This window comes from Schistocerca cancellata, chromosome 2 (genome assembly GCF_023864275.1).
Source record: "Schistocerca cancellata isolate TAMUIC-IGC-003103 chromosome 2, iqSchCanc2.1, whole genome shotgun sequence".
Taxonomy (NCBI): Eukaryota; Metazoa; Arthropoda; class Insecta; order Orthoptera; family Acrididae; genus Schistocerca; species Schistocerca cancellata.
This window is the reverse complement of record NC_064627.1, coordinates 1,023,216,628-1,023,226,071: the sequence shown is the minus strand read 5'-3', so window position 1 is coordinate 1,023,226,071 and position 9,444 is coordinate 1,023,216,628. Positions and strand designations below refer to the sequence as shown.

The following is a 9,444-nucleotide window of genomic DNA, read 5'->3' as shown; positions in this document are numbered from 1 at the left end:
AGAAGTATGTGTAGGTTCGGAGATATATCTTACTCAGTTCGCTGAAGACTTTTTTATAATTCTACTCTTTTGCCGCTAATGGTGATTGGAAACCCCAGTAAGTAACGATCCATGTGTGTGGGTTTCTACTATTTCGTCCATGGCGAGAATCTTCGTGTTAACTTTACTCAGATCTTCGTGACAAAGGCCGCTCTCTTCTATACCTGTATAACACAAACGTATCGTCCCCATAACGGACCACATAGTCGGGTTTTTGGTGGAATACCGCAAAGCCTATTCCATAAATTTTCCATCAAGAAATCTGTCAAACACTGCGCTTAAACGGGTCCCCATCTATCTGGCCATAATACCCGTCGTTCTATTTCAAGTCCGACGTTGTGAGACAGTAGCTAAACAAATCTTTAGTATTAACAGGGAAAATTCCTTTAATCTCTTCCAATACTTCATTAAAAATACAAAAGGTTTGCGGTATTGCGTCATGTATTCCTTTTGGACTTTTTGTTATTTGATCGTGAAGTGCAGTTGATTTAACTAAAGCTGTCCACTTTATTTCCAATGTGGATTTGTTCTGTAACAGGGCGCATACTAAGGAGTAACCTTTCCATTCATTCATTGGCACTGAGTGTGTTACACGACATAGCTCCTAGTCATTTAATCGTCATGAGTTTAGTTTCGCCAGTTGAGATACTAAGATTGTGAACTTCTGTTCTCTGGTAGAATTCCTGAGAGGCTGTAAGGATTGCTCCCCATTACGTACCATTAGCTGATTGTCTGCGGCAACATTTCTTCGCATCATTTTTGTAAGTTGCACATACGAATTTTTTGAATAGATTGCCGTATTTTCGATTTACTACAAACTTGCTGTACTTTTGAATCTATTTCATTCTTTAAGATATTCAGAATGCCCGGGTGGGTAAAATACTGACTAAAGATGTTATAGGTACATTTGGGAAAGTTGCTTTGAGGGTTAATGGAGAGAAGCTTAGACAGTTTGTAGCAATTTAAAAATTAAGGATAACAAATACATTATTTAGCTAAGATCTCATAAGTTTACTCTGTGCCCAAGGGAATGTAGATCGCTAATTGACTGTATCAATATGGATAAAAATATAGTCATCACAAGTAAAAGATGCAAGCGTGTATCGGAGAAGTGATATATGAAAGCATCACTATATGCTAATATCAGAATACATCTTCTAACAAGGTTGAAGAAACTGAAAAGCCATGAAAGAGCGAATGGAGAGGTGTTTAAAGTGCATCTATTATAAGAAGAGAGTATAAAAACTTCGTATCAAAGAAGATTGTCTGCTTTCCTACAAAAACAAGAAAATAATCAAGAACTTAATTAGGAATGAGATAACATTATAGACTCGATAATCTAACGAAGTGTTAGATAAAAAATGAGAGTACCGGAAGAAAAAAGGATTAAGGATATGGAATGAAGAAATTGCAAAAGCAATAAGCTCATCTACAAGTGTTAAATAAACGGATGAAGCAAGAGAGGTATATAGGGAAAAACAAAATGAAGCGAAAAATATTGTAAGTTCACCAAAAGTCTTGGGACAAACATATAAGTAAAGCTGAAGATGATTTACATAGCAGAGAAATAACGGTCAATAAGTGCTTAAGCATCTAGAGGGGTGAAGGAAATACAAATTTAGTAGAAGAAGAGTAAGGGGTACACCATTATAGAGAATTGTGGTTTAATAACTCCATGGAAAAACAAGAAAAAAGCGATGAGCCTATTTAAGAATATGTAGATCTCATTACCTTCGATAGATTAGAAACAGCATAAGAAGAAACGAAGAATAGTAAAAAGAATATTAAAAGGTACATACGAGCCAAGGAGTAAGGCTGGATTTTAGCTTGTCTCCTGTTTTGTGGAAAGGTTCCAAATGTATCTCTCCTAACAGTCGTCAGGTGCATTCTTTCTGTTGTTTCAGCTTATATCTGCAATTTCGTTTTTGCGATGTGGAGTTAGCACAAACAAATTCTGTTCAACACGTCTTCATGCGAAACCCAGTGTCGACAGAAAGCGTCGGTTTTCTTCCGTTACAAATAAATAAAAAAAAAAAAAAACTCGATAGAGTGCTCCAAAATTAGCCTAGTCCTGCACCTATACGTATTAACGAGTACAGTAAAACAAGAAGAATAAACAGCATCTACTCTGTGGCGCAGCATGGTTGTGGGTAGCATTCAACAAAGGGCCAGGGCAGTGCTGGAGTACTAATTACTCTTAGAGTTTTACTGACCCTGTTAACACGTAGAGATAAAACGAATATCGGGCTGGACTAACTTGAGTCCGCTCTATCGAGTGGGCGCGCAAAACTCCGCTTCAGAAATAATTTATTTTGTAACGGTAAACAAACCGACGCTTTCCGTCGACACTGGACTTCGCTTGGAAGACGTGATGACCAGAATTTGTTTGGGCTTACTACAGCTACACATCGCAAAAACGAAATTGCAAATACCTGACGAAACACCAGAGAAAATACGCCTGAAGACACTTAGAGGCGGGACTTCCTGTGGCATCTAATTTTACGCCTAAGACGATGGTATTTTCTGATGATAAGACCGCGCGACAGAAACGTACCGAACCAACAGGCAGAGGCAGATCGTGACGAGCCACGGAAGGACGACATTGCGCTGGACCGCCTGCACCAGTCACGGAACGCCCTGCCGCTTGCGGCCCCTTCAGATAAGACAATTACAGACGTCGATAATTCGGCAGTGCACGATTCCGACGTCCCCCACGAACATCCAGAGGCCATGCTGACCTCTGATTTCGAGGCTCGGCAACGAAAACAGTGCTCACCAAAACGCAGGAAGAAGCGCCGCCTCGCGGTGGAGAACGACCAACCAGATCCAGCAGGCAGAGGCGTTTTCGGGTACAGAGCAGATGACCATGGATACAGAAGAACTGCCTAGCGTAGATGCAAGGCCAGCGGGACGGAGACACGACCTTCCGATGACGTTGCTAAAACAGCGGAGGAGTTTGATCGACGGTAACAGGCTACTGAGGAGGCTACGGCGCCTACAACGCACGACAACGATGGGACCACTAGAGGACTGGTCAGAAGACCCACCCCCGTCGGGAACAGATGTTGCTGGAGGAACTGCTCTCACACAGTCTCCCGGTGTCAGACCGAAAGAGTGCACCGAATAACGGCAGACCATATGAGGGGACGGCGGGGGACGTTAGAAAGAAAGCTGCCTCTGTACGGAAGAACTGGCGACCGTAAGGTGTCCTATCTACGTTGACAGCCATGCAACAAGCTTTTCGGATAGGCTCTGTTAACATCAATAGCATTGAGACGCCGGTAAAATTCAAGATACTCAGCGACATGATAAAAGGCTGCAGATTTAGACATAGCGCTGTTATAGTAAGTTATGGTGCTTGCCCCCTCGGACTTTTACGGTTACGATATTTACTATTCCCCGTGTGACGAGATACTGCGATACTATTGAAGGAAGTAATACGTGCAGACGAAGTAGTGAATGTGCCTTCTGCCCTTGGCACGGCCGTGACCGTAGCTGGAATACGTCTGATCAATATATATGCATCGTCAGGCTCGGATAAGAGAAGGGACAGAGCAGATTTTTACTCCCATGAGGTTACACCGTTGTTCCGGGGACGATACGATGATTGCATACTCGGAGGAGATTTTAATTGTGTCCTCCAGAGAAAGAGCCGACATCATAACTATACTCCTAGTCAAGAACTTCGGGAGCTAGTCAAGGGAATGGAATTAATCGATTCATGGGACCTGAAGTATCGCAACCAACCAGGATATACATTTTTTACGAGCCACTCCGCGAGCCGTTTGGATCGGATCTACGTTTCTAGGGCGTTAGAGATGTCGATTGTGGAGGCAGAACTCTGGCCGACCGCGTTTACAGACAATGAGGCATATATTTGTACGGTTAACCTTGCTAGACAGCATGTATGGAGACGGAGGGGTAATTGGAAGATGAACGTCTCCCACCTGCGTGATGCAGAATGCCGAAGAATGGTGGAGGACGCGTGGCATGGCTGCCTCCGTCGACGAAATTCTTAGGTTCTGTCCAACAGTGGTGGATCGAGTGCGCGAAGCCAGCTTTACGGAGGACTTCAATAAGTTATGGGGTGGAGGTTTCTCGATGGCAGCTCATGACCACTGACTTTTACTTTACGGCCCTCCGGGAATTTTTCGCTAAACCACCTACACCAGAACGCCAGACGGCCGTCCACCGAGTCAAGGCGAAGCTGGTACATCTTGCGATGTTGATACGGGTACGATGATACGCGCGAGGTCGTAGGATTGCCTGCTCAACGAAGTTCCCTTGATGCATTATATGACAAAGGAAAGTAGAGGAAGACGAAGGACGTTAATTCACGAGATCGATCTCGGCGATAGCCGTCGTTTTTCGACACAACGGGGCACAGCACAGTCGTTCACGGATCAGTTTATCAGATTCTACGCGAGCGACGGGGAGGGCCCGAGGGAGCTGGGGAACGTCCTGGAAGAGATCCCAGACGCGACGCGTGTGAACGGGGAAGCGGACGCGTTATCTCAAATTACGTGTGAGGAGCTGGAGGAAGCGATTACACCAGGTGCTTCTAACGAGTCCCCAGGTCCAGACGGATTCCCGTTGGAATTTTACCGTGCCTTTGTGACCGTCATGACACCGATCTGGTTATGCTTGTTTAATGAGCTTCTGTGGCAAGTGTAGTGAAGTTCGGTGGCAGGAGGAACAAGACTTCTGGTCAGGCGAATACAGGGTTATAAATACAAAGTCAAATAGGGGTAATGCAGGAGTAGGTTTAATAATGAATAGGAAAATAGGAATGCGGGTAAGCTACTACAAACAGCATAGTGAACGCATTATTGTGGCCAAGATAGATACGAAGCCCACACCTACTACAGTAGTACAAGTTTATATGCCAACTAGCTCTGCAGATGACGAAGAAATTTAAGAAATGTATGATGAAATAAAAGAAATTATTCAGATAGTGAAGGGAGACGAAAATTTAATAGTCATGGGTGACTGGAATTCGAGTGTAGGAAAAGGGAGAGAAGGAAACGTAGTAGGTGAATATGTATTTGGGCTAAGAAATGAAAGAGGAAGCCGCCTGGTAGAATTTTGCACAACTTAATCATAGCTAACACTTGGTTTAAGAATCATGATAGAAGGTTGTATACATGGAAGAACCCTGGAGATACTAAAAGCTATCAGATACATTACATAATGGTAAGACAGAGATTTAGGAACCAGGGGCAGATGTGGACTCTGACCACAATCTATTGGTTATGACCTGTAGATTAAAACTGAAGAAACTGCAAAAAGGTGGGAATTTAAGGAGATGGGACCTGGATAAACTGAAAGAACCAGAGGTTGTACAGAGTTTCAGGGAGAGCATAAGGGAACAATTGACAGGAATGGGGGAAAGAAATACAGTAGAAGAAGAATGGGTAGCTTTGAGGGATGAAGTAGTGAAGGCAGCAGAGGATCAAGTAGGTAAAAAGAAGAGGGCTAGTAGAAATCCTTGGGTAACAGAAGAAATATTGAATTTAATTGATGAAAGGAGAAAATATAAAAATGCAGTAAATGAATCAGGCAAAAAGGAATACAAACGTCTCAAAAATGAGATCGACAGGAAGTGCAAAATGGCTAAGCAGGGATGGCTAGAGGACAAATGTAAGGATGTAGAGGCTTATCTCACTAGAGGTAAGATAGATACTGCCTACAGGAAAATTAAAGAGACCTTTGGAGATAAGAGAACCACTTACAAGAACATCAAGAGCGTTGATGGAAACCCAGTTCTAAGCAAAGAAGGGAAAGCAGAAAGGTGGAAGGAGTATATAGAGGGTCTATACAAGGGTGATGTACTTGAGGACAATATTATGGAAATGGAAGAGGATGTAGATGAAGATGAAATGGGAGATACGATACTGCGTGAAGAGTTTGACAGAGCACTGAAAGACCTGAGTCGAAACAAGGCCCCCGGAGTAGACAACATTCCATTGGAACTACTGACGGCCTTGGGACAGCCAGTCCTGACAAAACTCTACCATCTGGTGAGCAAGATGTATGAAACAGGCGAGGTACCCTCAGACTTCAGGAAGAATATAATAATTCCAATCCCAAAGAAAGCAGGTGTTGACAGATGTGAAAATTACCGAACAATCAGTTTAATAAGCCACAGCTGCAAAATACTAACACGAATTCTTTACAGACGAATGGAAAAACTAGTAGAAGCCGACCTCGGGGAAGATCAGTTTGGATTCCGTAGAAAAATGGGAACACGTGAGGCAATACTGACCTTACGACTTATCTTAGAAGAAAGATTAAGGAAAGGCAAACCTACGTTTCTAGCATTTGTAGACTTGGAGAAGGCTTTTGACAATGTTGACTGGAATACTCTCTTTCAAATTCTAAAGGTGGCAGGGGTAAAATACAGGGAGCGAAAGGCTATTTACAATTTGTACAGAAACCAGATGGCAGTTATAAGAGTCGAGGGACATGAAAGAGAAGCAGTGGTTGGGAAGGGAGTAAGACAGGCCTGTAACCTCTCCCCGATGTTATTCAATCTGTATATTGAGCAAGCAGTAAAGGAAACAAAAGAAAAATTCGGAGTAGGTATTAAAATCCATGGAGAAGAAATAAAAACTTTGAGGTTCGCCGATGACATTGTAATTCTGTCAGAGACAGCAAAGGACTTGGAAGAGCAGTTGAACGGAATGGATGGTGTCTTGAAAGAAGGATATAAGATGAACATCAACAAAAGCAAAACGAGGATAATGGAATGTAGTCGAATTAAGTCGGGTGATGTTGAGGGTATTAGATTAGGAAATGATACACTTAAAGTAGTAAAGGATTTTTTGCTATTGGGGGAGCAAAATAACTGATGATGGTCAAAGTAGAGGGGATATAAAATGTAGACTGGCAATGGCAAGGAAAGCGTTTCGGAAGAAGAGAAATTTGTTAACATCGAGTATAGATTTAAGTGTCAGGAAGTCGTTTCTGAAAGTATTTGTATGGTGTGTAGCCATGTATGGAAGTGAAACAATGACGGTAAATAGTTTGGACAAGAAGAGAACAGAAGCTTTCGAAATGTGGTGCTACAGAAGAATGCTGAAGATTAGATGGGTAGATCACATAACTAATGAGGAAGTATTGAATAGGATTGGGGAGAAGAGAAGTTTGTGGCACAATTTGACCAGAAGAAGGGATCGGTTGTTAGGACATGTTCTGAGGCATCAAGGGATCACCAATTTAGTATTGGAGGGCAGCGTGGAGGGTAAAAATCGTAGGGGGAGACCAAGAGATGAATACACTAAGCAGATTCAGAAGGATGTAGGTTGCAGTAGGTACTGGGAGATGAAGAAACTTGCACAGGATAGAGTAGCATGGAGAGCTGCATCAAACCAGTCTCAGGACTGAAGACCACAACAACAACAACGTGGCAAGAAGTACCGGTTCCCATAACATTCCCGGAAAGGCTCATTATGCTGATACCCAAGCCACGTGCTGGTTCAAAAATGGTTCAAATGGCTCTGAGCACTATGGGACTTAACTTCTGAGGTCAAAAATTGCTCTGAGCACTATGGGACGTAACATCTGAGGCCATCAGTCCCCTAGAACTTAGAACTACTTAAGCCTAATTAACCTAAGGACATCACACACATCCATGCCCGAGGAAGGATTCGAACCTGCGACCGTTGCGGTCGCGCGGTTCCAGACTGAAGCGCCTAGAACCGCTCGGCCACTCCGGCGGCCCACGTGCTGGCAAATGACCCAATGATTATCGCCCCTTGACCTTCCTTAATAGTGAGTACAAGATTTTAGAGCGCATACTGTGCAGTCGTGTCAAAACGTCGATGGCGGATCGAATACATACCGGTCAGACTTGTCTTGGCGGCATCAGTAACACCCAGACAGCCTTCTGAGACTATCGTGGCGTCGTCGTCCTCGCGCCTGCATGCCGCCTCCAGGGGGGCACTGGTTGCTGTAGATTTCGATCATGCCTTTGATAGAGTGGATCATGTGTACCTCGCGACAGTGATGAACAGGATGGGTGTCTCGCCATTGTTGAGCACTGCAGTGACACGGCTGTTGCACGGCGCCAGATCGGCGATGGTGATCAACGGAGGAAGAGCGAAGTATTTTAAGATTTTACGATCATAATTTTTTGAACATGGCTGTGATCAGCAACCGTAATTAAATACAATGTGAGAAATTTCCAGCCAACTGGTTGCAAATAGAATTTAAAGTCTTTAACTAATTTTTAATGCCATTTAGGGGCGCCTTCTTCAGAAGAAACTGTTACCTTACCTAACAGTATCACGGAAAGGTACACTAACAGCAGGCAAGCATTAGAACAAACACTTAATTTTTACAAATTAAATTACATAAAAATACTCACATGTGCTTAAGAGGAAATTTGAATGACATCACTCTAGTCAAAACATTAAAACCACAATTAAAACATTTTCCACCTGAATACATAACAGGTATAGTCAAAATTTTAGAACAATATATAAATATGATACTAAGGGCGCTACAGTGGTATTGGACACAAGTGAGTAACAGCGACTGAGCGAGCGGGCCGTAGCAAATGACGACGTGAACACGATACAGCTCTCGCCATCTGGTAGCACAATTTACAAAGGTTTAACAACATATGTATCAAATTAATATAATAGTGATTAACAAATTAACAGGATTTAAATCATAAAAGCAAAGTTCAAATGGCTCTGAGCACTTTGGGACTTAACATCTGAGGTCATCAGTCCCCTAGACTTAGAACTATTTCAACGTAACTAACCTAAGGACATCACACATCCGTGCCCGAGGCAGGATTCGAACCTGCGACCGTAGCAGCAGCTCGGTTCCATACTGAAGCGCCTAGAACCGCTCGGCCACAGCGGCAGGCCAAAATCAAGGGAGAGGAAAACAGTATTTAAGGGCCTAACAGGGAAGCTGATAACCAACATTAGCTATCAGACATGAAATGATAATTAAATGGACACCCTAGCTGCAAATAGGCGTTGATGTACTTCATTGGGGACATGTTGAAAATGTGTGCCCCGACCGGGACTCGAACCCGGGGTGCCCGCGGTGGCTTAGATGGATAGAGCGTCTGCCATGTAAGCAGGAGATCCCGGGTTCGAGTCCCGGTCGGGGCACACATTTTCAACATGTCCACAATGAAGTACATCAACGCCTGTTTGCAGCTAGGGTGTCCATTTAATTTCATTTCTAGCAAAGCTGCATGGTCATCCACGGTAACTGTTCTTTCGGGAACAGATACTACCGTCATATATAGCTATCAGACATCTTTAAGTAACGGCTTTAAGCCATTGAAAAATTTTTTATTACGCGACTGCCGCTGTTCATTTAATATGAGGCTATCATTCAGAGAAAGATGTTTGAAGATCTGTAACTCTTCCAAAATGTTTA

General features: G+C 43.2%; 1 non-coding gene across 1 annotated transcript; it reads left to right on the top strand.

Annotated features, from left to right (window-relative positions):
* The first annotated feature begins 9,095 nt into the window (after positions 1-9,095).
* Trnat-ugu (transfer RNA threonine (anticodon UGU)) lies at positions 9,096-9,170 on the top strand. Its single transcript has one exon. It is a non-coding gene; the product is annotated as a tRNA-Thr (tRNA).
* The last annotated feature ends 274 nt before the right edge of the window (positions 9,171-9,444 follow it).